The sequence below is a fragment of the Pollachius pollachius genome, assembly GCF_949987615.1.
Source record: "Pollachius pollachius genome assembly, chromosome: 13".
Lineage (NCBI taxonomy): Eukaryota > Metazoa > Chordata > Actinopteri > Gadiformes > Gadidae > Pollachius > Pollachius pollachius.
The window spans coordinates 9173601-9197516 of record NC_136946.1 but is presented as its reverse complement, the minus strand read 5'-3'; the positions used below and the strand labels follow the sequence as shown (position 1 = coordinate 9197516).

At 48.5% G+C, this 23916-nt stretch overlaps 1 protein-coding gene across 1 annotated transcript in view; it reads left to right on the top strand.

Moving 5' to 3' along the window:
- The window catches only part of ptprua (protein tyrosine phosphatase receptor type Ua), a gene marked incomplete at both ends in the record, with an annotated part of 134799 nt that overhangs the window by 10158 nt on the left and 100725 nt on the right, over nucleotides 1–23916 (top strand).

The following is a 23916-nucleotide window of genomic DNA, read 5'->3' as shown; positions in this document are numbered from 1 at the left end:
ATGCAACAGCCGGTTGCCCATGGTGAATCGGCTTTCCCTTGGCCACCATCGCTCACAAATCGATCATCTATTTGTACGATGGCTCTCATACAACTGCATCTAATCATCCTTGAATATCTAGACAGATGTGATTAAGTAGGCAGCACATGCCTGTCGTTTTGATGCATCGGTTTGATGCAAATTTGACAGCCATATTGCAGGCATGATCTTTTCCAGGTATCTGTCAGGTATCTTAATGAACCGGTATGAGTTGGGCATCTTGCCTAAAGAACGGCCTACTGGTATCGTCTGAGGAAATTGAGGTTTGGACCCAGAACCTTAAGTCTTGGGGTCAAACACCCTAACCACTAGACTCTTCTAGAAGTAGTAATGATTCCTGTCAAAGATACAGCACATACCGTAGGGGACGAAGCCATTTGGGGCGTTAACATGCGCGGTTCGGTGCGGGTGAACTTTGGCACGGCGTTGAGATAAAATTATTTTAGCAAACAAATTACTTTTCATTAGCGGGACGTAATTATACTTTATTATGCACACAGCCCGTAACAATGACGACTATTGATAACATCAGTGATTGGTGGGCAGTGGAGAACATTAAGGTAGAGAATGGTGAGCATTAAGAGCGAGCAGTTCAGTGTCATTGAAGTCTGAGAGCACTAGCACGCCATGTGGATAAATGTGATGTCAGAGAAGGTGATTGATAAACCACTGAATACCCTCAACTCATAGGAGCACGTCAAAAGCGTTGAGCCATTTGCAGTGACACCGTTCATACTGCAATAGTGTGCAGTTGAAGACGCGGGATTTAAACACATGGTTAAGTTTACTGCACTTTATTTGCCTATTGGTTTATTTTGTGGGATGTATTTCTCATCTATATTTTATTTTTTGATACAGTTGTATAAACGGTATATTTGGTACTCTTTCATGTTAGGGCAGACATTCATGTTAGGGCATGGACAAGGAATGAAGCATTTAATTCCGAAGTGAGCCTACCTCGGGTTAATAAAGGTGAAAATAGTGAAATAACAGTATCGAACCTCAAAGCGTGACCAAACATCATAAAACGAGCCGAGACGGTGACTCACCTGAACCGCTTCTAGTTCATCCTGACTTATTAGACTTTTTGATTGAACAAACTTGACACCCCAGGTTTTTTTTATTCCGGGAGGGAAGTCTGTTATTCTATTCTTCCCCGGGACCGCGGTTAACCCCAATGAGTAGAGTGGATACATCGGAAGAGCACGGTGGCACACTCAAAGACCGTGGCGCTCCTCTGGGAACGGGGGGCTATTTGTAGAACCCATCCGTCTGCATGAGGAATGGAGCGTTGGGAACAGACTCCAGGAGCGTTCCCGACGCTCATTTCCTCTCTTTGCCACCGCAACCGAGGAAGACAAACGGTGTTCCCTGCTCATTATCCTCCAGGCTGCGTTCTTCCCCCCCCCCACCCCCCCATCTAGGCGGATGAGCGCGTTTGTGCGCCTGGCTATGTACATGTGCACTGCGCACACACACACACACACACACACACACACACACACACACACACACACACACACACATACACAAAGCATACAGTACACGTGTGCGTGTGCGTGAAGCATTTGAAAGCTTACATGAATGGAAAACGGGAGGTTAACGCAGACGCAAGGCTTAGCGTTTGTCTATGTTTGTCGCTTCATCATGTTCGGATTCGTCCTTTTCACGTATGGATGTCCTTCTGCACCACCATCCCCCCACGCCTCCCTGTCGTTGTGATGGGCTTCTTGTCCCTCCAAGGTGAGCAGGCCCAGGGCTTGCCGTGTTCCCCGCCCCCCCCCCCCCCCCATAGGTAACCCATGTGGGTCCTGCATGGGAGGACTCAGGCAGCCGTGCAAATAAAAGTTTCCCACAACCGGGCCTGGCCACCAGGGACCCGAGCCACGGCCCCGTCGATAGCCCCTCATTAAAGGATCACTCCTATCGATCGCGTGTGGGATGGGTGGGCGGACACGCCTGGAGCGGTGACCAATTAAAATCAGAGAGCCCTCCCTCAAAACTCAAATAACACGTTTACCCCCAAACCCGCGCATTCGTTAATTTCCTAATAGCCGAGGCTGAAAACTCATTACAGCGCAATTAAAACCAGAGGAGAAGAAAAAAGGAAAATGTCTCACACACACACACACACACACAGGCACGCACGCACGCACACACACACAAAAATTGATGCCCCTGGCTGGGCCCCTGCCTGCACCTTGGGCCAGCCTGTACCTCTTGCCTGTCCGGGCCATCAGTCAGACGTGTCCCTGGCCTCAGCCCGGGCGTGACAGGGGCTCGGTCAGCACCGCTCTCCTGACGCTCAGCCGGAGTGACAGAGCGACAGGAATGGAAATGCGGCAAACAAACAGCCAGTAATATCGCCTGTCCTTTTGCTGCGACGCCCTGTCAAACCCATACTGCTGACAGAGTCGGGGGAGGCGACGCGCCGGGGGGACACACACACACACACACACCATGCACATACGCCCATGCACACGCACACTTGAGCGCACGCATAGTTGTACATATATATCTAAACCCACACATTCACATTCACAGTGTTGTTTGTGCGAGTGACGCACACACACTCGCCCCGACGCCTACACACTGGGCACACACACAGATGTACTGACACGGGCGCCACACAAACACAAGTTGCCAGTTTGAATTATAATTGGGTCATTGTGATGTATCCTTGCTTGACATTGTCTGTGATTGCAAGCGCCGCTCCAACTTGGGAAAAGAGATCTCCATTAGCACACACAAGTGCAAAGGGAGGCACACGCCAACACACAGCCCGCCACCCCGCATTCTGTATCACATTTACCTCATGTACATTCTCCTCCCCTCGGTACACACACACACACACACACAGCCAGCCTCCAGGGCTCTGTTTTATTTACACTGGGCTGAGCATTAGGATTAGCTGGTTGCCATGCATGACTTGCATTAATGCGTCTGGAGCGTTAAACAGGACGGGCGATGCGCCACAACGAGGCTGGCTGTTACCTCAATCAGGGTCGGATCAGCCTGGGATTACCAGCGTCCGCGTCCCGTAGCCCCACTGCCACCGGACACACACACCCACATGCACACACACACACACACACATACACATACACATACACATACACACACACACACACACACACACAGTAATATACACAAGACACAGATAGACACACACATATAGACGCACGCACGCACACACTCACACACATAGACACGCGCACACACACACACCCTGGGGTGAGCCACCGCACGCTGATCAATGCTGCGACAGAGCGGCTCGCAGGAGCTCACGCCAAAGACGTTGGTTGATTCGCAGACACAGCAGCCACCTCACCTGTGGCGCTAAGTCGCTAATCAGTCTGACTAAACCGGACTGGTGGTGCTTTAAAATGTGCCGCAGCAGCACACCACTTTGTTGCATGATTAGATTTTTTCTTCTGCGTAGGAAGAGCCATGGGCCCTGTTGGCGCTCTTTTAATACATGTGAGATTCAAAAAATGAACCACTTGAACTTCCACTTCCTAAATTAAACTGACATTTTTATTGGCGCGCAACCTCGGACCACAGCTCTTTCATAAAGGCCCTTTTGTTTGCCGTGCTGAGCCGCGGTGGGCCTCCCGTCCCCTTTCCTACCGTTACAGAGAGTACAAACGGGTGGAAAAACAGCGGCAGTAGCTCAGAATATAGAGTGGGTTGGCTGGTAACCGCGAGGTTGCAAGTTCGATCACCGGCTCCTCCTAGCTCCTAGTGTCGAGGTATTCGTGAGCAAGGCACCTCACCCTAACTGATCCCGACGAGCTGTGTCGCCTTTCATGGCATGTGTGCATGAATGGGTGAATGTGAGGCGATTGGGTTGCCACTGGTTACAAAAAAACGCTATATAAATGCAGTCCCATTTATTTTCTCAGAATGAAGCCGCATTTCATCTCGCAGCTTGCGGCTCGCTGACAATGTCAGAAGCGGATAAAGTTTCCCCTAATGCTCCACCAGGAATCCACTTCAGCTCTGCTGGAGAGCGCAGCCCCCCTAAGGGTTGGAGAAGAGCATTATTATAACCCAATCTCTGGCTTGAGGCCCGTCTGGGGCGCTGCCCACTGCCGCACATCCATCCAAAAATGACAGGCGGGCGTCATTATGTCCACCTGTGTGGGGAAGGGAGATCAAAGACGGTGAACCTTTCTCCATGAACCCCCGCACTGAAGACCCGCTGACCCCTTGTCCAGGCCCCACCGGGAGCGCCATTTATTATGTGCACTTGATGGGGGGCGAGAAGGAACCGCCATGACCGAATGATTCATATATTAATTAGGCTTGGGCCTAAAACTGAAGACCTCGCTAAATTATTCAACGAGCTGGATTCCTCTAAGACACGCATTCAGAGAACTTTTGTCCAATGTCACTCAGGTATTTTTTTCAAGGAAATCTACTGAGCACTGAACCCAACCTTCACACAATAAGTGACTCCGCAGGGAGGGGGGGCTGGGTACCGACAGAACCCGAGATCCACCGAGAGATTGATTTAAGGTCTCATTCACGTTGTCGGCGGGTCAGTTGACAATTAATTACCGGCCGGCTAATTAGCAAAGACAAAGAGGCTGTCTTTAAATAGGCTGCTCGGGTGATGTCACCAGGGCGAAAGGGGGATGTCATAAATTTCTGATGAGCTCCTCAAACTTGGGCGGTGTGAATTGGGGTCGTGTGTCTCTGCCCAGATGGATCAGCTAGCAGCTAATTACTGAGCCCCCCCCCACAGGCCCAGATGCTTTGGTGCGACCATTTAACTTTGCTTTGCATCCAAGTGTGTGTGTGTGTGTGTGTGTGTGTGTGTGTGTGTGGTGCAGGCACACGTAAAGACATCAAACACATATCCGTTTAGGTTTTTTTCACCCAGCGAGGAAAGAGTAAGCGATTTCATTTTGTTGCGTCGTCGGCTTGTTCTCTGAATAAAGCATTAGCTGCCAGGTTAGCCCTAATGCGACGCTCCCTCCCTTCTGGAACCTTCTCTCTGTCGGAGATAGCCTCAGGGCACCCAGACATAAGTCGGTTGGAAAGTACACACACACACACGGACCGCACGTTTGCACAAACGCAGCCTCACGCAAGAAACGCTTTATTGATAAAAACCCGCCACGCTCTAGCATATTTCTCCGAACCCCGTCCCGCCTAGCTTTGACGAGCGGCGGGAAAAACTACAAAAAAAGGCCACCGCACAGGGGGCACATCACACCAGGGTCGACTGCACCGTCGGGGGCCTCGTGCTCAGCCTCTCGGGGGCGCAACCCCCGCGTTCACCCATGGAGCCGTGACGCTAACGCGAGCTGAAACCTTCGCCAGCGTAGCCCCGGCCTCCGCGCCCTGCCCTCTGCGACAGGGCGTCGCCGGCAGTCGGCGTTGCACGCCAGCGAGGCGAGGAGCGGGGGAGTGAGGCGAGAGAGAGAGAGAGAGGCAGAGAGAGAGAGAGAAGCAGAGAGAGTGAGCTAGACTTCCACCAGAGATAATGATGGCGTTACCAGGCGTTTGGAGCCAGGCGCTTTGTCGTTTATTTATTTATACACGGCCTCTCTTTATTCCCCCCCCCCCTCACTCGTCGTTATAAGGCAGTGGCTCGTAGCCACAGGCAGGCCATTAGTGGGATGTGATCATGTCCGAAGCCTTTCTTCCAGTGACAAACATGATTTAATTCCGCCGTCCCCTCTGTGTCTACTTGTGAACAAAATGCTGTTTATTTGTATATTTTTTCCTGCACATTTCCACTCAACACTGAACACAGCCGAAGTCATTACAGCCCTGTGGCCCATTTTTACATCTCCCTTCCCTTGCACAAGGTATCCAGGCTAATGGCAGGGGGCCGCCGGTGTCTGTATTAAACAACACATTCCCCCCCCGTCTCCCACCAGGGGTCCCTGTGCATTCATTACGTGCCGGAAGGAGGTAGAGATTGAAATCGGCTGCTTACACATTCCTCTGAACACCGCCTGCGTGTGTCATTTGTTTGTTCGCTCTTGCCTGTTTGATACTGCAGGGGGTCGTCAGGTGGTGGGTACGTTGGTGGGTGGACGGGTTCGGGGGGGGGGGGGGGGGGGGGGGGGTTGTTGTTTACGTAATAAGGCAAACGCTGCGATTGATTGTGTGTTCCGGCGGCCTCTGATGATGATGCGTGCTTGATGTGGGCGTTGCCTAATTCATTGACCTCATTCCGGGTTCTTGTTTATTTACCTTCGTCTGGCGCCTTCCCCTTGATATCGGTGGGCAGCTTGTGTTGCGCGAGGGATCAGCCCTAATGCCGATCTGCTGGAGTTGTTTACTCGCCATTTGGAGAGAGAGAGAGAGAGCGAGAGAGAGATGCTTCAGACACTCCGCTTCTCCCCGTGCGTCCTTTAATCCACGGGAGCAAAGCAGGGCACATAAAAGGTGGAATGTGTGGAGACTGATAGACTTGTAAAACCAACGGTGTGCGGTGTCAAAATAAACACCTCACCGAATGACACATGGGCCGCTCTGCTCACGCAGGGATGGGATCCCCGTCCCTGAAAAGTCTGAGGGTCGATGATGGCCTTTTCCCTTCTCTGAGAACGCATAGGTCATAGCTGCAAGCAAGGTGTTTGCGTGAGCGTGGGGGTGCGCATCAACGTGGAGGGCAGGAGGTGGTCTCCGTGGGCACATAAAACCATCCTAAATGACCTATCGTGCGCAGACACCTTTCTGACGATACCGGGTGAATATTTCATGAAGCCTGGGCTTTTGAAAAGAAGACTGTTTTTTTGTCTTCTTTCCATTCGGTGACAGCTAATGGCCTCCGATGTGAGATAGAGAAGAGCTGGAGATTTGCCTCCCTCCAAGACTTGGCAATCTATTTCACAGACGGGGGTGCTGTCAGTCTGGGCGCAGGCAAACAAAGTGCCGTATTAGCATGCTATGGTGGATTGTGATCCCAGCCCAGGATTTTTGGAAGGCCAGTTAAGATGTGCAGGCATGCGTCACGTGTATTGGGGGATCACCACAGAAGGCTCGCCTGGGAAAGGGGGGAGAGAGGACCCATCAAGTGTTCATGAGGAAGATGTTTTGTTTTGCTCAACTCTCAAGTGGAACTCTCGGTCGATCTCCAACACGACCAAGGGTCGTGTTGGCCTTTTGATGTCGGTGTCGGTAACTACTCATTTCAAATAGAACGTTATCACATTTGAGTCGGAAAAGACCATCTGAAATTAGAATCGATCCCACGAGTAACTACCTTTTCACAGATTACATAAAGCACTGAGTGTGAAAAAGCACTTTAAAAATGAACATCAAACAGCGTCGGTCCAAACTCCGATAAAGATGGGCTGTGTGCGCAATGCTTTGTGCATAGTACCATTGCAAAGAAGTCGAATTTGACAGACGGCTTGGAGAGCCTATTTGTCCCCGAGTGTGTGCGATCTTAATACAATACAATGCAGGGCATGGCTTCTATTCATACGTTGGCACGCTGACCGAATCTGCACCCTTGGAGCGACAGCATTAGGAGCTGAGCTACTGAATTGAACAGATACCTGTGATTGCTTAGCACGCCCCGTCAGGTCTGTAGCCCGGGAACAAGAAGAATCTCGCAAGCTCGCGTTACATTTGCTCTGCGGATAAGGTCTGGCTCCCCCTTCCATACATAAGGAATTCTGCTCGGTATGAGATGGACAGACCAATCACAATGCAGTATTGATGTAGAGCTAGCTGGCATCGCTAGACGAATCGCAAACTACATCAGCGGCAGCCATTTTGTTGAAAATGCCATGTCATTGTATTTTTCCAGCGTCATATTAGACAAGCTGTGATTGTGGTTCTGATTGGTCGGTCTTATTTTTGCATGGGAAGGGGTGTCCGACCTGATCAGCAGATCAAATTAAACATGAGCCGGTGAGATTCGTCTTGTTCCCAGGCTATCAAGTTTGGATGACTTCAACTTTTGATGGACTTGAAAATGCAGAGCAACTGTACAACAAGACAGACCTCCCTGCATGCTTCTCGTTCGATCGACAATGCGCAGCCACAAATAGAATGCATTGGCACCGTCCCTTTCTGACTACTGTAGAAACCATCAATTATAGTGAATGGTGTACGGCATACAAGTCAGAGCCAAGAGTCAAGCTCTTAAACAATGCATGTAAAGCTCTTCATAGGATTGTAATATACGTATATATTGGCTTATAATATTTTGGTTAATTCCAAGTGTTGACCATTACTCATTCTCATCGTTGTCGTACATTTATAAGTTTAATGTTATTTGCATAGTAAGTCATTTGTGTAACCAACTTGCCGCACTCCAAGCGGACACACTAATTATGATTTGCAAGAGAATGACATATGTTAATAACAGTTGGGATCATTATGGATATTTTGGTTATACAGTTGGTCATTATTCATTAGTCAATATGAACCAAAATGACCCATATGAGCGTTCGCTGGAATAACTCCTTATACACTAGTTTATGAAACAGCAATACCACGACATATATGCCAAGTGTCTGTCTTCCAAAATGAAAGGAATGACTTCTCAGTGGAAAATGCAACATTTAAAGATAGTTTTTAGGCATTGAAATGCAATGATAACATTTCTAGGGACAAATTTGCATTTTATTTTCAGTTTTCTTCCGTTGCCATGGTGATTGACGTGTACGGCGCTACCCCCTAAACGACATAGTTTGCATGTTGTTTTAACCATTGTTTTTGCGTTGTGTAGTCATTTGAGCTGCTACTTTAAATGTTATTTTATGAGGGCGGTAACAGATGGCGATAAAAACGTATATATTGTTCCAGAAATACTTGAGATATTATTGTCATTTTAGGGCCATTTTATGCCACTGATATTACGATAATATAATAGCATAGTAATGCGAATGCACCCTTTCAGAGAGATATTTTTTTACATTTTCAGACAGAAGTATGCAACTTTTTGGTGAGAATGATGCAGTCGTTGGTAAAAACAGTTCAAAACACCCATCACCCTGGGGTATCACATTCACTTCACCTGTTCTGTGTGTGTGTGTGTGTGTGTGTGTGTGTGTGTGTGTGTGTTGTGTGGCGGTGCCTGAGCCCCGCCTCTTAGAAAGAGCAGACGAGAGGACAGAAGCAGCGCGGAAATCTCGGTGACATTCACTCAAGGTCTTTTCACATCAGGCACGTAACGAATAAACGACAAACAGAATAGCGTCAACAATTTCTGTATCAGTTGTGACGCGTATGCAGCATTTTCCAATAACAAGTGAGCCAGCGAAAAGACAGGTGGATTCAACCTCCAACCCCATACAGCCTCTTGGAGATGAGCTTATGGTCCTCCCTCTCTCCAACATCCCACAAATGTGTTCGTAGGATTAAATTATAAAGGGGTTTGACTTTTGAATCCAAGTGTAAAATAGAGTGGGGAATGGCAGTTTGCATATGAATGGGATAATGATGGGTGGCGTTCTTTAATACATTCATTAATACATCAATGTTGATGTATTTGACTTACTTTTGAAGTTGTTTCCATTTTTCCCCCATTCCGCAAGATAGTGTCCAAAAACAAAACTATTGCGATACAACTGTACACCATTCTCACCAAAAACAACCTATATCACGGACCACAGTGCTAGTAAACCCTGGCTCGTAGTGCCGGCTGCTATCAAGATGAGGGGTTTGGCTTCCCGGACACCTATAGTAAAGCGTTAGTGTCTGTGTCTGTGTGGAGCTCTGTCTGGGCAGCGGTTTATTCTGATGAACGAGTGAGGGGTGAAGCTTCTCAGTATACCGCTGCAGTTTGTGGACCATTTCATAACCGCTCTCATCATAACGCTTGTAGACAACAGCGGCACTAAAAAAGTATCACAAAGACTCAGCGGGTCATAACCCACCACCCTCCTTCCTAGGACTCTCAGCCCAAAGAACTTTCAATTAGGGCTGCTTGATTATTGGAAAAATCATAATCACGATTATTTTGGAGTTTGAAAACATGATGTGTTTATTCAGCATGTCTCTCCCAAAAAATACTTTGCAACTAAGAACTTTGAAATTTCGACTTCAAAAAATACACAAAATGGTCAAAAAGAAAATGGCCAAATCTAAAATAATGTACAGATATGTATCCAGCTCGATTAGTTTTGTGATCGTTTGACGCTGAAATCGAGATCGAAATTCGATTAATCGCCCAGCCCCATTTTAAATCTCAGTGTTCGAATTCCAGCTGAAACAGCGAGTTCAATTTTACTGCTCACAAGTTTAATCGAAAAAACGGCACCCACACTGCTGGTATACTGAATATCTGCACGGCTATGATTATCAGTACGAAGCCCTTCAACCTCTTAACCTACGATCAATTCACAGCCGTGCTGATAATCAGTAGAACAGCCCTTCTCTCTTGGGAAATTGCTTAAGCAGTTAAGGAAGTCTTTTGCAATATTTTTATCACACCTGTTCATTGCGCGATGATGATGAAAATGCGATTTATTGGTTGGCACTTCAACAGATAGTGATAATTACAGGACTACGAATGGGCCCTCTTTAGCAGAGACTCTCAAGCCTTTCACAAAGAGATCCCATGGCGCCCCTTGGTTGGGTATAATGGCCAAATTCCCATCTCTTTCCAATTAATTTAGATTAATTTATTTAACACCTTTTATTTTCAATTCAATTGCACATTTGCTGATGCTTTTTGAGTGACTTCTTGCTGGGCTACAGCCCCTTAATTGATAATAATGTGTGTCCTTGAGGCCATCTTTCATATAAAGGAGACCCCAAGTCTCCAGGTCATGCCCAAGTGTCCTTTACCCCTAGGTCATCTTCTAATTAAATCACCCTGTCGGGCTGTAGCCTCTAGACATCTCTTTCTCACTCCCAAGTCATTCTGTGCCTCTTGAATGGTGTTTGCTTCAATTGCTGCAGGTCAATGAGCCCCATGTTGATAATTTGAGTCTTCTTTTGAAAATCTTTTGTGGCTGCCTTTGTAATGATTTTTCTTGGGCGAACAAAGAATTTATAAAACACAAAACCTCGGTGGAGCAAAGCAATCTCTGGGTCATCTCTGGGTCACTTGAAAATCTTTGTTTTTATGGAAAGAAAGAACTGGAAATCAGTTACATGAAATAACAACTCAGATGACTACACAACTGCACCCGCTGTGCGGTTTCAGGGGAAGCAGTGTCCAGATCGATCACAATGGCAACCATAGAAAACTTTGAGTTATTTAACAAACTTAAAGTCATACATTCACTGAGCGAAGATGTGGGATATAAAATACAAATGTCTTGCTAGAAATGTTATCATAACACATTTTAGTGCCCAAATTAAAATGTTTTTCAATGAGAATAAAACTCATGTCATCTATCTTGTTTAGTCAAACAGCAACCTGACATAGGTGACTTATGACTGCTTCTTCTACCAGTCGATACAGGGCGCTGTCCCAACGCACGCTCCTATGGATCGTTTTGGCTCATCTTGACAAATTACCTACACTGTTGTTTCAGTTGGAGAACAAACTGTACCGTATCCACCCACTGGAAGTGCAGGGACCAATTTTCATAAGTTGAATGTTAAATAGAATATGAAAGAAATGCAGCCTTTCTTATGTATCCGATAAATGTAACTGATTTTACATTTTAACAAAGAGAGAGCGATAAACCTAAGCTGTATATTTTTTGTTAATATAATCTTTGCTATTATCATTTTTGTATTATCATTATTGTGTTTAAAACCATGGGAGGGAATGGAAAGCAACAAGTCCCCCTGGTTACACACGTGAATAAAGTATGGGCAGTCTGGCTCAGAACCCCTGAGACCCCCTTTTTCCCCCCTCATCCCCTCGTTTAACTCCTCCTCTCTCACTCCACATGTATTCCTTATGTAGCACTCAGAGATCGAATCAAGCCCCCAGTGTCTTCAAAACAACTCAAAAACAGGGTATACCGCTGATGCACGCAGTAGCGCCGTAGCATCTTCCGCCGGCATCGCCCCCCACCCCGCCCCCGTCCCTCGTGGGGTACAAACCAAGGACGCATGTTCCGACTCCCCCGGCGCCAACAAGATCATCCCAAAAGAACAGTCCCTTTCCCATTTCCTCAGCTTCAAGCCTTTCCAGATCGCGGCTTAAAACGCCCCTTCTTTCCTCCTTTGGTTTCGTCTCCTTCCGCCCTGCCAGCCAGAAGTGCGGTGACTTGAGTACCCCCAGCTGACTCCAACGCTCTTGCATGAAAGACATCCTGGATTTCATCACGCGCTCGCGACGCCTCGAGATCTCCTCGCCACCATTGCTTCCCCGCCTCCCCACTCCGGCTCGCCCACCACCACCCACCCTCTCAAACAGCCCACTGTCTCATCCCCCTCCCCTCCTCTCCGCTTGTCCTTCCTGTTATTTATACTCTTTGGGTGTTGATAAGCAGATGTTTGCCTTACGCCCGCGAGGGAACGGCGGTGGCGGTGTCGTTGGTGCCGATGATGCAAGCAAACGTGTGTCTTCTAGACCGCTTTGTGTGTGATGGATTCAGAGGGATTTCAGTAGTAGCAGAAGGAGAGCGAAGCCAGGCGAGCATCAGAGCACTCCGCACCCCGACTGTCCATATAAAGAAGCAGAGGAGAACTTATATTAAGAATAGGACCTCTGGGTTACATACAGCACTTTGATCGCCTCCTCACTACCTGCCACCTGTTGTTGCCGTTTCCTGCTTTTAAAAAAAAAAGAGGAAGACGCAGCCCTTCTATCGCTCTTCCTCTCCCTCTGTGTTTTCATCAGAACCTCGTCCGCGCTCGACCCCCTGTTGAGGGTTTCTACACCAGCTTCTTGGTGGCCAAGCCTTTCAATCTATCTCACGCTTCTTCCCTGCCTTAGCATGTGTGTCTAAGTGTGTAGGTGGGGCGCCTCTTGTGTGCACATACATGTGTTTGCACACGTGTGAAATTAAGTGCAGGCGCATTTCCTTTTGAGGAGTTCAGTCTGGATCGTCTTAAGTGTGCATCATTAATCTGTGTAGTTCCGAATTATCTCTATTCTACTTTTTAGAATAAGTCTGCAAAAGGTGTGTGTGTGTGTGTGTGTGTGTGTGTGTGTGTGTGTGTGTGTGTGTGTGTGTGAGAAAAGTGTGCACTGTGCACTCTTATGTTTTCTGTTCTGGCTGTTTGACACAGCTGTGATAAGATATGTCTCTGAAATGACAGAAAATGTATTCTCTCCCCTGCGACGGCAGTGTCAACTCTAGATGCAATCATGTCACATCCTGCAATTTCAAATGACAATCTAAATTGTAAATGTTTTCATACATCCTGCTTAGTGAGGCGTGATAAATAACATCTGGGGAATGAAAAATTGCTTCAGGAATGTAAACATTCTATATTTGTTTGCTTGCTATAAAGCTATTTATTTATTTACACTGAGATGTGAACCTTCATTTTATGAGCCCAGGCGTGGGAGGAAATCACAGATCTAAGTTACACAAATATATTACCACACACCGATGCTGGATACAGACGGGCAACATTCCATTTTCCTGCTACCTTCAGAACTAAGGTTGATGAGTCCTTTCCCTCATCTTAATTGATTACATTAACCTGTTTATTTGTATTCTACCGCAAGGGCCGAATACAATACATGCATACAATTTTCTGGTTCAACTTGTTTTTCAACAAGTTGAACCAGAAAATCAAAGAGGTTGTTAAGAAATGCTTTTAAAGGACATGTTATCGCTCAGATATGTAGACCTCCAAGTATGAAAAGGGAACAACCTCCAGGCCAGCGTTTAATTTGTGCTGGGAAGAAGTGGCATTGTACTATTTTATGCTTCTTTTCATGCTCACATAACGCTGCTGTAGATAAAAATGTATATATATATATATCTCTGGTATTTTTCTTTCTCACCCTCATCCTGAATGTGGTGAATGACTGGCTGAACTTTTTTGGTTATCTCGCGTGGGCTGCATGCCCCCCTCCTGTGTTCGTGTGTGGTGTACATCCTGGGAGAAGGATGTACACCACACACGCACACACACACACACACACACACACACACACACACACACACACACACACACACACACACACACACACACACACACACACACACACACACACACACACACACACACACACACACACCTTTGCAACAACATAAGTATCTCCTGAATGTTTTTAATTGAATCCCTAACGGTTTGCTTGTCGATGTGTCAATGTGACCGTATCAAGAAGGATTAGGCGACCCCACAGCTTATAGTGTCCACATTAGCCACTTTTATGATTGCGTCTCATGCTGTCCTACATCGATTTAGCTCCGAGTCACGGTGTCAAAGTCATGGTTTGAAGACGGGTTAGGAAAAGGGAAGGGAACACAGGAGGGGGGCATGCAGCCCACGCGAGATAACCAAAAAAGTTCAGCCAGTCATCGGTCATTATCCAAGATCTGCATTGATCAGGAGGCCCTGAAAGTCAAGTGTTCCTCGGAGGGCCTCGAGGGGCTTTGCAGTTCCCAGCTTAGCGTTGGCTTCCCATGCATTATACATCGAGCGGGGAGCGTGGCCAGCCAGGTTCTGCCCCCGGAAACGACAAGCCCACGGGGGTGCTCTATGACCTTCTGGTGTTTTTTTTCGTGGTTAATATTGATGTGTAAAGATTGGCAGCTGTTTTGCAGAAGGTAATTATTAATAGGAGAAGATGGTGCCCCGACCGTTGGGGGAAGAGTCTCACTTGAAGTCTTTCCAGTGTGAGGGATGGAGCGCATTAAAGCATTAGCTGTATCGCGGACTAAGTGTCATAATCGATATTACACCTTCATAAAGTTTTATGCCTGGTTTATTGCGCTGGATGCATTCATATCCGTACCATAAAGCTGCGCTAATGCTTGCGCGCACACGCACACGCACACACAGGGCTATACCTGCCCCCTTAAGCATCCCATGGGGGCTTCCTATTATGCAGGAGCTTACATACCTCCCCGTACTCTCAGACCTCCCTTGTCCTGTTTTGCTGCTTCCCACATGTCCCTGGCCAGTCGACGGCACCCACACAAGCCCCGTGTGTCTCCACTCCGTGACTAATGATCTACTTACCAAGTCCATGTGCAGCCTTGGGTTACTGGTGGTGGTGTGGTGGTGCCGGTGCCGGTCATTGTGATAAAGGGAGATGAGAGCTCTCCACTTCCATCGAAGGCCCCTATCTTCTCTCCCTCTCATCCTCTTGACCATGGCCAGCCTTTCCAGAAAGTCACCGGCCAGCTTCCTCCATATTGTCGGAGCACTTGGCAGAGATCCCGTGAGAGAGGGTTTGTAATGGTGGTGCAGTCCAAAGAAGAAGGCATATTTGTGTGTGTGTATGTGGGTGACGGAGAGAGATTTAGTGAGGGTCTCTTAGTAAAAAGGGTATTGTGTTTGTCTACAGTCTTGTCTTTATGGATGGACCACTTAAGCCTGTCCCTGATTGCTTACTCCCAAGGTGCCTCATGAAAGTTGAAAAGGAAGGAAAAATCCACTTTTTTTTCTCTTCCTTTTATGCATTCGTCCGTCCCTTTCTCCCTTCACCCTCCTCCCTCCCTCCCTCCCTTCCTCCGAGAAAGTACAATGATAACTGTGAGTGTTTGAACTAAAAACCATCTCCTTTATGCTCCAATGTGCATTCAAGTTTGTCCGGGCTAGACAGATATAAATATATATATATATATATATATATATATATTTCTCATCAAAGTAAAGGGACAGCAGCAATTTTTTTTTGCATATAAGCCACTTATTTCAGCAGTTGGATCTATTTTTAGACTTTATGGTTCCTGGGGCTCCTCATTCTCCGGCGGAATCAAAAGAGCGGGACCGCTGCTGTGAATCTGTGTGTGTGTGTGTGTGTATGTGTGTGTGCGTGAAGTGCCCCCTTGTTAAGGGTGGAGCTCCATGGTACATTTCATCCCCGTTGTGCCTTCACACTGCCTCGGAGCCTCTCCTAATGCGTCACCTGAGAGACCGGGGGGAGGTGAGCCCTGCACCAACGCGCCACCAGAGCTTCTTGATATCCCCTTCCTGCGGGAGATAAAGACTCGGCCATGGTTTGGGGGTGGGTTCTGTGTGGGGAGGGCAAGGGGGTTTCAATTCAGCAGAACAGCAGAGCAGATTAGAAGGGAGCAGTAAATGGAGACGATGCCAGCGGAAGGAAAGGATCAAGGGTTTCCATGAGGAATCTGAAATAAAGCCCCCCCCCCCCGCCCCTCTGTCTGGTGAGGGAGGGGGGAGAGATGTGGAGGAGATGTGGAGGAGAGGGGGGTAAGATGAGCAGGAGAGATGTGGAGGAGAGAGGGGTAAGATGAGGAGGAGAGATGTGGAGGAGAGAGGGGAGAGATGGAGGGGAGAGGGGGGAGATATGGAGGAGAGAGCGGCGAGGAGAGAGGGGGGGAGATGTGGAGGAGCGAGGGAGAGATGTGGAGGAGGGGGGGAGAGATGGGGAGAGGAGAGGGGAGAGGGGGGAGGGGGGAGGGAGAGATGGAGGGGAGAGAGAGGAGGCATTAGCTGTAATTAAGCCTAAACGGCTACGGCGCTCGTCTCTCTTTGGGGATCACAGATTCCCGTTGCAAGGGGGCCTTCATGTCTGCGGTTATGGAGCCCTTTTGAGCTGCGAGCTGCTCCACGTGTGTGTCGCAACATGCTTGCACCACGTATGTGTGCAACGCATGCACGTGGCGCGTGTGAAAAATGGCCTTCCCCCTAAAAAGAAACGATTAGCGGGTAAATAAGTGTAGCTAATGTGATTCTTTATGCTAATATTCCAACTTAAAGACGCATAAATCAGACAGCCTGTTCCTTGTTCACCACTAACCAACAAACACGGGAAAAGCTGGATGTTTCTCGACCCAGGGTTTTCTTACCGCAACATACTGACTGAAAAGCTTCAAGGTATGTTGTTTTCTGCTAATCTGTCGAGCTATCTGTTGACAGCTACATCCCCCGGAGTGCTGTACCTTTGAATCGATTCATCAAGTATGTCTGGTATCAGGGAAACATCGCCAGGTTTCTCTGGGCCTCAAAGGGTTCCTATGGATATCTGTCGGTTTTTTATCTCCTTTGCACCGCATTATGCTACTGGAGATGGACTTTGTTGTAAACGTTTTGTATTAGAAATCGGAAGTCAGGACATGTTGTTTTAATTATTAATGGTTTACGTACTGGGCCTTTTATATGTAACAGACTCCCAAGTCTTGTAGTACAGAACGAGTAACTTGATGAACCAAGGCGTCAATCATATATCACATTAATTGTTCTTCAGTTGAATAATTGATGCTTGATCAAATAAGCATCAAATAAGTACCAAGCTTATCTTAAAAACATGCAAATTCGTGGCAGCTTTTCTATATCCCAGAACCTCTCAATTATTCAAAATGAATAATTGAGTGTTGCTGGAGTGCAGTTCAGACAATGCAGGCAGATTGAAGACATCACTTTGGACTCTTCTAATGCCAGATGAACATTGTCCATTATTTATGACATCTCATTGACCAAGTGCTTAATTGAGGATTATTACTGAGAAAGAAATCGATCCATCAATCAATAGCAATAGTTGGTAGCCACAGTCACGAAGTCTCCGCAGCAAAGGGCAGCAGACAGTCAGAACGGGGAGAAGCGAATGAATCTATAAGTGCATATATTACTCATGCTCTCCTATGTCACTGCGTGACAAAAAGGCTCCATAGTGTTGGTTTTGTCTAGCCCAGCATGCAGCTGGGCAGAGGAACCAGTGGCCAGCGATAGAACAGGTGCCTGCCTCTGTTTTGGGAGCCCCGGCAGGGCTTGGCTACGCTGTGTGAGCACGGCAGGATGGTGCTGGTGGGGCTGGTGGTGGAGGCTGTGTGGTGGCTGTGCGTCCATCCTCCCTGCATGTGGCTGCTTGATATTCCTGGCATCTCCCGTTTCCAACGGTACCAATTATTTATTTAATATTATTTCACAAATGATCCAGCCGAATAAATGATGGCATGCCAGGTTTTATCTTTAGCAAATTCTATATTATTGCTCTCTCTTGTAGCCACTTAGGCAGGCAGAGGCGAGCCCCCTAACATCTCCCCCCCCCCCCGCGGCGTATCTCAGGCCCTGCTGCCGGAGCACCTTTGCTGGCATACGCACAGAGGCATGAGCTAGCGCTCAGAAAGCACGTAGACCAATGAAAACGGGGCGGCGGCTGCAGCTACAGCAGCGGCGGTGTTCAGAACACAGCGCCTCCTCTCTGGGTGTTTACCCGCCACTGAGCGCGCGCCCGGCTTTGCGCTCGAACCTCTGTTTATTTCTATACGCTTGTGATTGTATGGAAATCGCCAGCGCGTGGCCCCCCCGGGGGGCCCGAGATTTTGTGCCATCTCGCAATCATGCTTCGAAAATCAATGCACGCCATTACCATACGAAAATTGTTGCAAACCGTCAGCCGTGGAAACCGTTAGGTTAAGGGGTGACGTTAAGGGAGACTGGAACTTTTTGTCAGTTTTGAGGATTTCATGCGTTGCGTTCTCCCTTCTCCGTTTTTGAGGGTTTTATTCAGTTAGGAGCGAGTGAGATTGGCGCTGCGATTACGCTGTCAACCGGAGCCACGTGAAGAGGGCCGGCGATGCCGTCGGCAAGGAATGGGCAGTGTCTGGCATGAATAAGCTTTCACTGTGATTAAATTGCTGCTAAACAGACATGTGGAGCTTTCAAGTAATGTATTTAGGTCAGGCCTTAAATTAAATTTCCCTTTTCTACAAAGCAAAGAAAAGAAGAAGAAGAAGAAGAAGAAGAAGAGGAAGAAGAAGAAGAACGTGCAGAAAAAAATAGGGAAAACCCGACTGTGTGTCGTGGGAATGTGTGAGGGCCCCGCTGCTACGGCCTTGATGAAACTTTCATGGTTAACGCCACTGAGTGATTCTCCCTTACTCTGCTTCTCTTTGAGGCCCGCGAACAGGCGCCACGCAGACAAGCCTCCTAATTAATCAGCTTTTCAGTCTCGCCGGACGAGTTGGTTTCATTATTTAATTCTTTAAAACACTCGAGGTAGGAACAATGGAACGAGGCGGCCGACCGGCTGTCCTCCACAGCCTCTTAATGCCGAGACGGCGGCCCCGCGTAATTGATGTCCTCGCGGAGGACGTTTAATATGAAAATACATTAAATTAAATAAATGAACTGACGTAGCGCTCGCTAATGAGAAACGTTGGCGGCGAACCATTTACGACTCCCTTATGCCAGCCTCCGAAGAAAAAAGGAAAAACCGAACCAACTGTTAGCCGATGTAATTGGTACAACGTCTTTTTAGCGTATTCATATATTAGGTTCTTTCTTTTTTTTTTGGTCTCGGGTGTCAACACGAGTTTGTCGACGGCATGTGTTTCTGTGTGTGTGTGTGTGTGTGTGTGTGTGTGTGTGTGTGTGTGTGTGTGAGTGTGTGTGTGGGGGGGAGGGGGGGGAACCCCATGCCACTGGGGGCCCCAGGGTTTGTGTGGTAGTAAGGGGATCTGTGGCATTGTGGATCAGTAATGAAGCAATTTCACACAACAGAGTCTGCCCTGCAGTGCCAATCTCCCACACTCCCAGCTGACTCCCAGTTCACCAAGTCGGATCACATGCCGTGGTGGCAGAGCTGGTAGGGGGGGAAATTGGGGGGTTGTTTAGGGGAAAGAGAGGGGACAGCAGGGGGCCGTGTTGTTGGTTCATCTGATTCCACCCCTATCCTTTCCCTGATTTGGGGGGGGGGGGGGGGGGGGGGGGGTAGATGAAACAAGAATAGGAAGGAGTGGAGAGACATGGGCTTGGATATGTCATGGGGTGTCCAGCAGCCACTGGAGAATATCGGGAGGTTGGCAGTCAGGCCCGACATTGTGTCAGTTTGTGTTCTTATTCCTTTGGTTCCCATGGTGATGCATTAAGACCGATGTGACCACTACATGCCAGAAGGTACACGCCTCGTCTGGGTTGGCTTTACATTTGAGTTCCCCTCGGGAAAGGTCAAAGAAACACGAAAAAGCTTGGGTCCATCCATCAACTAGTAGCAAAATATGAATAATATCTCCCTTCCGACGTGGATATTGTGATAAATCCGACGGATACCCCCTTTGGGTGAAAAAAACAACAACAATTTGAGCTACTTCTCTTTTTAAAACTTTTGCATTGACTTGTGTGTCCTTCCCCTCCAAACGACACACACACACGAACACACACTCACACACAACCTCAAACACGTAGACTCTCACACAGCCTCAACCTCTCCATCACAGCAGGCTGTCATGTTAGGTGTGGTCCGCTCGGCCGGTGGCCGTTATTAATGACCTTTGGAGTAGTGTGGGAAGGACCAGTCTGCCCTGGTATTGATGAACTGAGAGTACCCCTCTTTCCCCCTTACTCTCTCTCTCTCTCTGTCTCCCTCATCCCCCCCGTCCCCGTCCCCCCGGTCCGACCTTCTCTGCAGAGATAGCGTGTCAGGGGTGATGCGCCACACTCCCTCTCAGTGATGCACCACTCTCCCTCACCTCCATACAAATCACATGTTCATCAGAGGTGGGGTCCCGGTCCCATTTAGGGGGACCTAACTGGGAGGGGGACCTAACTGGGAGGACTTAGGGGGACCTAACTGGGACCACAAGGAAAACTTTAGCTTTTATTTATTGATTGTTTTGGGAAATATTGGAAGAAAACTCGTGGACGTCATCGTGCCTTGTGATGAGCGGGTTTTATTGAGTTTGGAGTCTCCGACTCACGACTCTGGGAGGATATAAAACTGGATGTTGGAAAGTGGGTGGGGGGGGGGGGGGGGGGGGGTCCTTTTGGAAGAGCCGAGCAGACAGATGGACAGACGGACAGGCATTGTCAACACTGGCAGAAGCCCGTGGAGATCTGGTTCCAGCTGGAGCCGCCGTCCACAGTATCCATTGCCAATCTCCCCCAAAAAGTTTGTCAGCTATATTCGGGAGCCATATACCATATACTTACAAGAGACTTTCAGCAGGGGCCACCCATATGAGCATGGGGGGTGGTGGTTGCGGAAAATGTGGGTATGTGGGAGGGCGGGGGCTGCTGTGATTTCCTTGAATGCTTCTATCCGATTGCGATGGAAGCCAGCTAATGCCTTTGTCTGCACTAATGCTCCACGTCATCCCCAATTTGTCCTCGTCATGCAAACCTCTTAGTCCCTTTGTTCTTGTTTTTCCTTGTTCTCGTCGAAAGGCCCTTCAACCTTTCTTCTCTCGCTCTACCTCTCTCTCGCAGCCTAAAAAACCCGCCATGAAAGTACTTTTTATCCCCCTGTGCAACGTTTCGTTGCATCAGGGACTATATTTCACGACGTGCCCGGCAAGTGGGACGGAGACAGCGTTGGTGGCGCTGGCATTGGCAGCACTGGTCACCCCCCTCTCTCCATACCTCTCGGCGTTTATCTCCCTCCCGGGGGCTCTTCGTCTCGCCCCAGGGACCCTCTCGGCAGTTAAACTCCCTCTGCTGGTGCATGACTTTGATCCTTCCAAAATGCTACTAATGGGATTCAATTAAAGCTTTCCTCCCTCCAACACTCTCTCCAGCACCATCTTTACCACTCCTCTCGCTCGGAGGTATTAGCTCATCAACTGGCCCCCGAAGGATTTAGCTAATGGCTTATAGCGCTAGTGTGGCCGGGTGAGGGTTTTACCGGACTTACCGGGAAATATATACACGTTCAATGCTTTCTTTGACCTGGATCCTTCCAGGCCTCGGCAGACACTGTGTTTTCACACCGTCTTTGTCTTAGTTTTTGGTTTTTTACGCATTACTTCCAAGGAAGGAGTTGGCCAAGGCGTTTTTATTTTTTGGGCAGATTGTGCTGTGAAGCAGAACATTGATGCTCCTTAAAGGAATGCTGTTTTTTAGCCGACTTAACAAAGCAATTTCGTGAGGCAACAAAGGCACCAGCTGAAGAGGAAGGAGCAAAAACACAAACTATTGATTAAGAGCAAAGAAGAAATGGTTTAACATCTCTATGCTCATTTTCTCTGCTCCCACACATTCTGGGGCCTCTGCTGATCTAGATTGGAAAATCAATGTTCACAGCTTGTCATTACTTTTCACAAACATAGTACGGCCCTGGCATTATGCTTTTTTCTAGCAGCAACGAATAAGGGTGAGTCAAACTTCATTTGATACTAGTTTTATTTTCTCGCCATGAAATAAAGAAACAACCACTGAAGTGATATTCAAGTGCCCCCCCCCCCCCCCCCACACACACACACACACACACACACCCTCCCCTTGTGTACCAGCGTTTCTGAAGTGCTGGCCGACGTTGTGGGGTGAGATGCAATGCTCCAAACACACTAACACACACTTCAAAAGGACAACGAGTGCACTTGATTCAGGGAACAAGTCGTTCAACTTCCTGTTCGGTAGGAGCTCTTTAAAGATAGACCCCAACCGAGAGACATCACACCACCACCACTACCACCATCACCATCACCATAACAGCTACCACCATCACCCCCAACACCATTACCACCACCACCACTACCACCAGCCCCACCACCATTACCACCATAACAACTACCACCACTAACAGCAGCAGCACCAACAGTGCCACCATCACCATAACGGCTACCACAACCACCACCACCATAACAACCACCACCTCCACCATCCCCACCACCACCACCCTTCTCAGAAACAAACAACAAAAACAACAACAACAACAAAAATCAAGTACATTTCCCCTTCTGCAAAACAAAACAACACAGGGAGCCTCGTTCGGCAAATTGCCTCCGCCGTCTCCCCCCCTCTCTCACACACACTTACCCACACCTCCGTGTTTCCCCCTGGGGCCCCCGGCAGGCGTGTCGGCCGTGATGGCGGCCCTCCATAGTTATTCCTGTCCCCCGGTGTGTACGCCCCCTCCTCCCCCTCGGTGCGGACCCCCTGTGTTATCGGCGTGGCGGCGTGCTGCTGCTCAGGGGCTGGTTTGGAACCTGTGCAATCTCCTCTGATGAGCCAATTACCTCTCTGGAAGCCTGGCCGCGTCGCGTGGAGAACGGCGTGGTCGTGCTTCCTGCGGTGGCGTTAGTCGCTGCGTCTCTGTGTGTCTAGTGGCTGCGGCGCCGCCGTTGTTGTGTTTTTCGGTCGCCTTGGTAAATACCAAATACTTCCTGAGCCTGATGTGTATTGTTTCAAATGCATATGAGTCATTAAGGTTTGATTCCATTGGGAGTGAGCAAACAGCCCCACCCCTTCCCTCCAATGGCTCCCACACACACGCACGCACGCACGCGTACACTTGCATGCAGACACACACACATACGCCCGCACACATGCACAAACATTACAGAACTCCTGGGACACACAGACATATACACAAACAGGCGGATCATTTTGCTCCTAATTGCGTGCTGCTTGTTCTGCCGCGACCAGAGCAGCTTATTTAGCTTCCCCGCAGGCGAGGTGTTGAGCCGGGAGCAAAGGAGCATGGGAAAGTTGAGTTCTAACGAAGAACACCAGCACCACTGGTGACGCTTCCTCTGTCACTGCTTGCGGGTGCGAAAAAAAGACTTCTCAAACTCAAGTCCCCATCCCCGCCGCAGGGCGCTCTCGCGTTTTCCCTTCCCCTTCCCTTCCCCCCCCCCCCTCTCCTCCAATCACATCCTCATACCCGTGGCCGGAGGCACAGCACGCCATGTCACCCCATGCGGCAGCAGCCACACGAGACGCCAGGCGCACTGGGACAGAGAGACCCTGATTTGCTTACACACCAAGAAACACGCGGCCGGCCTCGGGCCTGGGGGGGGGGGGGAAGGAAGTGTAGACTTTGCCATATTTCTTCGTCAGATAGTAATTGCCGAAAGTGTTAGACAGCTTAAAATAAGGTCTAATAATAATAACGCGAGAGAGAGAGCGTGAGCGAGGAGCTTGTGAAAGTGTAGCGCCGCATTGGTATGTTATGCAGTGATG